Source organism: Numenius arquata, chromosome 4, assembly GCF_964106895.1.
Source record: "Numenius arquata chromosome 4, bNumArq3.hap1.1, whole genome shotgun sequence".
In the NCBI taxonomy this organism is placed as follows: Eukaryota; Metazoa; Chordata; class Aves; order Charadriiformes; family Scolopacidae; genus Numenius; species Numenius arquata.
In genome coordinates, this window is record NC_133579.1 from 43580550 (window position 1) to 43589283 (window position 8734).

The following is an 8734-nucleotide window of genomic DNA, read 5'->3' on the forward strand; positions in this document are numbered from 1 at the left end:
ATGAATGCTTAGCATTTACACAGTGTTTTATCATTTCAAACAAAGGTGTAAGCATGTCAGTCCTTCTACAAACCCTGCTCTCTTAGGATATTGAAAGATCGCCATTGGTGATTGGCCCAAAAGATTGGGCCATTGATATAATTCAATGGAATGATCTAATCCAATGTGGAAGACTAGCTATTTTGTTTTCTTCTTTGTTCCCTAGCTATGTAATTACTGACTTCTCTGGGACAACACATACTTCACACTCAACACAGTGGGACCTCATTTACACTGTGATGAAATCACAAATTTTGACTTTTGTGGAACAACTTTGGACTTAAACCAAGACACCTAAACCCAGAGCTGGCTTTCCATCTACGGATAGCTCAACTTCTGGTGCTGCAAGGAGTCCACAAATGTACACCACATCCATGTTTCCTGACTATTTATAGGTGTAGCCTTGCTGAGCAGACAGAAAGGTCCCTGAAGGAACACTTCTGTCTTGAGTGCACCCCGCCAGGGCAAGTACACTTTTACATGAAGCCTCAGAATGGAAAATATGAACGCTCAGGAAGTCTGAAGGGAGGGAGAAGTCATCTTCTACAAGGGACCTGGTATTCTGCAGGTGCTTTCACAAATACAAAAAGAGAGAGGAAGGTGCGTTCCTCAGCAGTGGCAGCTCTGGGTTAACTGCGATAAAACAAACAAGCGAGGAGGCAAACCCCAGCCTTGCTTCCACAGCCACGGTGGGGAAAGGGCGATTTCGCAACCCTCGCTTGTGCAATCAGCCCCACGACAGGAAAAGGGACTGCTCACACAGGTCATTGGAGCAGCTGGCCCTGACGGAGTGCTCATGTCTGAGCACCACTCGTCTTTGTGGTCTTTGAGATTGGCTCCTCATCACATAGGCTGCAGCTTCGGCAGACTTAAAATCCAAACCAACAACCAAAAACATAAAACCCCAACCCACTTTACAACATAAACTGAAGCAAAGCTCCTAAAATGGGTCCTAGATTCAACCACCCACGACATATGAAGAGAAGCTTAATAAATAAATTAATAAAGTAAAAGCAGGCTGCAACCTGAAAAACATAGCACAGTTGAACATCCATACCTGACAGGAGTATTTGCACACTGACAACAGGTTAGGAGTGATATGTATCATCATATCTGTGTCATCAGTCTTTTTGTTTGTAAGTTGGGAGTTGCATCTACCTGCAGAATGGTAACAGAGCTGCATATCTAATTGCACCAGAGGGTCTCAACCCAGCAGAACCAATCCTCTTGCAACTACTCAAGTCGATGAGTTTGAACCAACAACCGAGAGAGTGGATGAATAAAGACACTTCTGTAAAAGTATTTAATATTTAGTTTCCTTTAAGACAAACATTTAGTTTCCTTTTTTTTTTCATAGACTTTTAACTTCACATGTGAATGTGCTACATATGACTGAATACACAACAGGAAGGCTGTTAAATATGTGTAAAAGGTAGTATGGATTGCACAACCAGTGGAAATACTTGAAGAAAATTGCTAGAATCCTACAAACTAGTTTTAATTAAAAGCATCCAATATCTCAGCAAGCAGCTGATAATTAGCTTTATTACTGTAATTTAATATGCTAGACTTCACAATCTCTGTGAATGACTCTACTTTAGAACCGTTTTAATTCTATTTTTAATTTCCGCCTCATCACACAGCTCAATGTAAATAATAACTACAAAGATGAAAGGTGGTCCTTTCTGAAAACTAAAAACTGAGAGTCATAATAAGCACTTCAGTGTCCTAGCACTTCTGTTTTAAAAAAACCTCCGGGTCTGTTAAAGGACTCTGTTAAAACAGAAAAAAAAGGTTAAAACTAAGTGGATCAATTTCTCTCCCTCTACACTAATTCCATATTCAGCATTTTCTACAAAGTCTAGGGAGATGTTTAGTTTATTCAGTCATTTCTCTATTCCTGCCTAGTGTAAATTCTGGTTAACTACACAAATTGACAATACAATTATGAGCATACAGTCAAATTTCAATGGAGAGCTCCTGTCTGCAAAATGAAGGAAGCACTGTAATTCAACACACAAGATTAAGAAAAGAACTCTGCTAACAGTGCAATATGAAACATTTATGTCTGGCACATGTAAAATTAATTTCCACGTTAGTGAACAATTGTGAGGGTGTAAAAAAAAGTTGTCTGAAAGATCCTACATAATTCTCAGTTCTTTGGGAATTCTTTGTCAAAGTACTGACAAATGATAAAAAAATGCATCTTGTATGCAGGAATGTGTTTTCTATATGCACTCTTAGCATTCTGCTGTGTTTGAGCTATATTCATGTAACAATTAATCCGTAAAGGAGATAATTAAAAAAAAATCGGTTCTTTTATTGACTTTGTGTGGAAATTACTGAACTTGATATTATTACAAATATGAAAAAGGTCCTTTCTTCAAGTTTTTGAATTGCAGTCATTATCAATTATTTCCACAATATGAGAAAAATATGAAGGTAATTTTCCTAATTAAGGCCACATTTTATTAACTCATTAAACTCTGTCACCTTTATTCACTAAAAATCAAGCATAAAAGTGGAATAAATTTGCCATGACAAAGAAAATGCACACATTTCCATCATATAAATAAACTGACTAAAAAAAGGTGAGGTGTGTAAATTAAGGCACTCAATCTAAGAACATAGCACATTCTCAAGTGGCCAAATTGAGCTCCTGGATATTCTTCCAGGGCTCTCACTCAAAAGAAGGCAAGCAGCACATGCAAAACCGTACTTTTTGTACCCATAATATATATATATGATTAAAAAAGCACAGGATGTCCTTAGCACAGCATATCTAAATATGCAATAGAGAAAACATAAAAGGATCCCTTTATGTATAGAATTGTTATTGCCAAGTACCCCCAACAATAGATCAGTAGTCGATTTGTCCAAATTATAGGAGGTTTCAATAACTCTGCTTCATGATCACAGAATTGCTTCCTAATTTCCCTTCAAACTGTTCAAGCTGTTATGGATTATTAAAGGACATTATCAGCCTGAATAAGCATATTAGAGGTCTGTGTGATTTTTTTATTTCCCTAAATAAACCTAAAAACAACTCCTAAAATTACTATAATTGAAATGAATTAGCAAGTTTCTCCACGCTACATGTTTCAGTTAACTCACTCTGTTTTTGCAAATATTTTGGACCCAATCCACTACGACCAATTCCAGATTTATATTGCAATTGCTCCACTGTTCGCACTGAGTTGACACAAGCGGAAAAATGAAGCAATGCAGTGGGGAATCAGATCTATCTTACAGAGCAAGTTTCTCTTTTACTGAGAAGGCTAGAGCTACTGGTATCAGAAGAAGAAATTTACATCTTTCACATGAAATACACTTCAAAGTAAGCTAAAGAAGTGGACAGTTCCCATTGCTTAAAAAAAACATGACAATTTTAGTGTGTCTACACTTCAAAAACTGCAGTCTGAATGTTTTTTGGAGGCATCTATACAAGAAGCATAAGCATGCCATGCAGGTCCCAAACCTGCACTGTCCTATCCCCGTGAATTTGCAACGGTACAAATAAAGCTAAGAACAATCACGTACCTTTTTAAGGACTAGGACCTACCTTTGCAGTCACCACACTGTGTTGGTAGTGACCTGCTCAGTACAAAAAAAATCTGCAACCTCATCTTGTTCACCAGTTTAAAGCATGGAGGAAGGTGTGTCTTAAAGGAGAACGGTGAGGCAGAGATTCTTGGGCTTTTTAATAAAGATCCCCTCAGGGGCTAACTGTTTAAATTTAGGAATCAAACAAAACTCATGTTGACTCCAAGTTGTAGTTATGTTTATGTATAGATTACAAATGTAGGGACAACAAGCCACAGTTGACCTTGGAAGCAGGGAGTTTCCCAGCTAAGTAGGTCTGCTTTGCTGGATAGTCACTAGGGAGATAAAACTCCTGCAGCTACTTTGGATGAGTAGAAGGTATTTAAAGTAGCCTCCTGTTTAAAAGTTGCCATAAAGCTGGCAAGACTGTCTGCCTGTCTTCCTTCAGATGGAGTTCACACTCATCTCTAAATGCTGTTCGCCTCCAGCAGGGGAAAAAGGTAATCTTTGGATTACAGAAAAAATTTTCCTCTTTTGACTCTTGCATTGGGTTGCAAGCATTTAGAAACATCCAAAAGAATCATTCTACCAGAAAAACTGATGAGAGTCCTTACCTTCCACTTATCAACTGACATAATGTATTCCCGGTATCCTTCTGAAGGTATCCAGCAACTACATTTAACCCAAACGCATTTGTCCAGCAGCGCAGCCTCCTCCCCTCCTCTTTCTTTTCTGGGGGGAAGGATTCTGAGAAGAAAAAATCGTTCCCAACCCTTTCTTTCAGTGTGATTTTATACTTCCTATAAAAGTGGGGTTTGTCACTTGGGAGGGGAATTCCGGGGGAGCCCACTACAGCGCCAGCAGCATATCCCGCCTGACTACACTCATAAGGATGACAACTTTTTCTGAAGATCCCATTATTGCTACACTACATTTTACTACTCTACTATGTTTTCTTTAGTCTAATTCTATTACTTTTAATAACAGTAGAAAGTAATGACTGGTCAAAATGTAATCAAGTACATATGTGAATCTTGACTGAAAAACAATAAAATTCACTATGGACCCAGCTCTTCTTGAGCATAAACCAGGAGGAAAAAAATCCCACAAGTCTTCAGTGGAAGTTTTTCCTGACCAAGATCCACAAAATTAGGCTGTGATCCATGACTTTTGATATCCTCTGGACTTTTTAAGAAAACATTGCCAAAAATGATCTGCCAGAACAGCATACGATTCATTATGCCCTTGTTTTCTGTTGCTGAAATACAGACTGGACCCATTTCCTTGTTTTTTGCAAGATTGTGGCATTAGTGTAAGAAGTACCTAAGCTCAAATAAAATATGTCTGGAAATGGTTTTGGCTTTGTTTAGGAGTTATCCAATTTTAATGATGAGAAACAAGTTTTGTGTTATTGTAAAACTCTGTGGATTGATTCTCCACTTACATTTCTGCATCGCTATGCAGTGGAAGTGGCAAGCAAACCAGATTTTTGGTATTAAGGTCCACAAGGGAACGGAAAACTGCTACAGTAACGCCAAGATGGAGACTATTGCATTTTTTTTATTGCACACTGCGTGTAACACAGATGACAAAGGTGTCATTCATGCTTATGTAACAGAACATGCAACCAGACCATCGGTGGAGTGAGCACTGGCAGCTGGGAGCCAAGGTGGAGAGTCACAGGTACATGACAAGCTTTTCTCTCTACAGCAACTTCTGAGTATGGGATCTACTAAAAATACAATCAACTCACTTTGCTCACTTGGAGTTAGGTAGTCACCCTGAGAAATACTCAGCTGGGATAAATGGTGCACACAAGATCAGCATCAAAGCTTCTCCAGTTACCGGGAGCACAAAGGGCAAAGAGAGGAGTCCTCTGCCCTGTCTGCCCATCACAACATTGGGCCAGAGAGATTAGTGATCTCTGTTTAATAATTTGGATCCATCAGTCCTTCCTGGCTGAATTAGGACAGTCAGTGCAATTCCACATTATGCTTCTGCCTTCCTGTCACTTCCCCTGGAAGCTGTACCCAGGAGGTAGAAGACTCTTGCAGGTATTAGTGCATTAGGTCTGAAATCTTGGCTCCTAAGGATGTCCAGCATTGGACTTCCTTCTCCCTGGCTTTTTATCTTAAATATACTTTACTGTTACGGATATGATTTTTTTTTTTTTGATTTTTTTTTTTTAGACTTGCTGTACTCAAGTACTGAGTTTAGGCTACTTTACTCAAAAAAAAAAAAAAAAAGGAAGAAAGAAAAGGAGTACATGCATAGTCACCAATATTAATATTTGTGTGAAAATATTTAAGTTTGGAAGCGAGTCTGGGATAACAGAAACATGAACTCAGGAAAGTGCAGGGCTATGCAGTATTTTGGACACTTCCTCCACGCAGTTCTGCTAAGGACAGCTATCATAAGCACAGCTATCATTTTAAGAGTTCTTAGTCTTGCACTTGGTCTACACTTAGTTTCTCATGTCCACATGCAGCAGTTTCAGAGGGTTTAATACAGCATATGTCCATCAAACTAAACTTCGTAGAGCTTTGCTACGGATTGAGGTATCTTTTTGGGGAGGAGGGGGACAGGAAATACATGGCAGTCTTAGCAGTATATCCTGGTTTTTTTATTATTTTAAAACAAACACTTATGAGTTAAAATCAAAGCAGAGCATGTCAATATGAGAAAGAAGCTGCTTCGTGCGAGCAATGACACCTTTTGGAAAAGGGACATAGTATGAAGTACTGCATGCTACTGTTGTATTAACTCATGAAGAAGAATATTGTGCTTTTACATGGTAATATGAACAAATCCATTCTCACTTTTTTATCTTACAATTTCCCTCATTAAGAAGAGAAAGAAGAGTAAACGAAGTTATCTAAGGGCAAAGATTTGGTTTGGCAAATTCAGAAGCAACTACATCTTCATATAAGAAAGCCATCCCACCCTTAGTTTTTCCATTTCACTAAGACTCTGAACATCTTAAACTATGTGATTCACTAGCAAGGTGAGAGAGCAGTGCTGCAAGCCACTGCTTAGCTGATTCAGATAAAGTCTTTCCAAGTATTTGGAAGGAATTTTAGCGCTATTCCTAAATACAACGTATTACTATGCTTTTCCTTTACATTTCAATGATCATTTATAATGTTCAATAGAGAGTCTTACTACATGGTACTCCAGCATGCATATGAGTTACAGCTGATGTGAGCAGCCACTGAACCTAACGGAGTGCATCTTTTAAAGGATTTGGTCCTTACAATGCATTACAGCTTCCAATTTTAAAACTAGATTACTAAAGTCTAGCAAATGGGTTGTTAAGGTGAATGCATGAAATATAATCTGGACTAGATACCTAGTTTATTTCTTTTGAGTTTTTTTTTGACGGCTGGACAGTAAATGCATATGGATGTAACCTTGGTATCATCTAGCTATAGAAAAGAAAAATATCCCGTCATGAAGCTCACATTGTAACTTCTGATCCTCACACAAAGTCCTCTCAAAACACTGCTTCCACTTATATGTGTAAGAAGACTCAGTGCAAGGAAAAAATAAAAAGAAAGAGAAGAAAGAGAAAAGAAAAAAGAAACAACATTATGTTCCTCTACAACAGTTTTTTACTGCCATCCCAGTCTAAAAATTCTTGCATTCCATAAAACATCACTTTTTGGACATAATTTGCAATCATAAACTACATGTTTTTTCCTGACACAATATTATTAACTTTAAACAATTTTGGAAGCAGAATGCTTTGCACAACATCTGGCAGCGTTACCATACCTTCTAGACCAAGGTAGAAAAGTAATCCAAGAAGTAATCAGGTTTCCTGAAGCACAAAATTAAAAGTTTCCTTAGAATCGACTGCTGCAGTGGGAAGTCGCTTCTTCACACACACAATTTCTAACTACATGCATCTTCTTTAATAACGACTGCAGAGTGGAACCGTCCCTTCACAGACAGGGTAACTTTCCGGAGCAGTGTGAAAGAAAACCTCCGGCTGAGACAGGCTGTATCACAAGGAGAAAAAACTTCTGGTGGCACCGCTATTCGGAAGTCAGCAACTTCTCTAACGGCGTTCCCCTCAAGCGCACAGGGGCTGCTAATTTTACAAGTTCCTAATGGTTACTACAACCTTCACACTTGCCTCCCCTCTGCAAATTACAGGCGCGAGCAGTTTGAACTCGGGGTTTGAATGAACAGAAGTGCTGTAGCCGACTCGAGGAGGCGAAAACAGACCGGTCCGCACCCGCTCCTGCGTGGGGGCAACGCAACGCTTCCACCGCCCCGCCGCTTCCCTCCCCTTTGAATCAATGAACACCCCTTCTCGGCCAGCTCCTTATGGCTACTCATCTCTGAAATTTTAAGGAAGCGCTCCAACACGCCAGGATTACACCCCAACTGCGGCGCAATGTTTTCAAATTAAAAAAAAAAAAAAAAAAAAGCGGGTGGGACAGGGAAGAAAGAGACGGGACGGGACGGGATGACCTGCTTGTCGGGCTCCGCAGTCTCCCGCTTTACGCTCCCGGCAACTTCTCCCCGGTAGCGCCGGCTCCGCACAGCCCCTCCGCACCCCCTCACCGCAGCCGCCCGGGGCTGACCCCCCGCCCGCCCCCGGGGGCTGGGGCAGGTGCCCGCCCGGGACCCCCCGCCCCGCGGTACCTGCTACGCCGGGGCCGGGACCGGGGCGGGGGCCGGGGCGGGCGGCAGCTGTGGCGGCGCGGCTGGGCGCCGCTCCATGTGCCGACTCTGCCCCGCGGGCGGCGGCTCCGCGCCCGGTCCCTCCCCTGCCGTTCCCGCCCTCCGCACCCGCGCACGCCGGCGTCCCCGCCCCGCAGGTACCACCGGCCGGGACGGCGGCGGGCGGCCCCCGCGGAGGCTTTTTTACCTGGTGAGGTGTTTTACCTGGACTCCGAGTCGGGGGACGCCGGGGAGGGTCCGGGCTCCGCGCCGCCCCGGCGGGCGCTGCCGGGACCGGGCTGATGCGACGCCGGGGCTGCGAGGTCTCCCGGCAGGCAGCACCCAGAGGCGGCGGTGCGGCTGGGCGTCACATGCCGTCAGATGCAGACATCCACCTGTAACGCCTCGGAGCTAAGGTTAAAGGGGTCGGATCGTCCTCCTTTACCTCAACCTGGTCATTGGCAGCCCATGCAAAACGTGT

At 42.0% G+C, this 8734-nt stretch overlaps 1 protein-coding gene across 1 annotated transcript in view; it reads right to left on the minus strand.

The window, feature by feature from the left end:
* IKZF1 (IKAROS family zinc finger 1) overlaps positions 1–7635 on the minus strand; it is a 69547-nt gene extending 61912 nt beyond the window's left edge. The window contains exon 1 of the mRNA XM_074146971.1: positions 7357–7635. The gene's annotated coding sequence lies outside the window, so the exon portion shown is untranslated. The remainder of the gene's footprint in view (positions 1–7356) is intronic.
* Positions 7636–8734: the final 1099 nt, after the last annotated feature.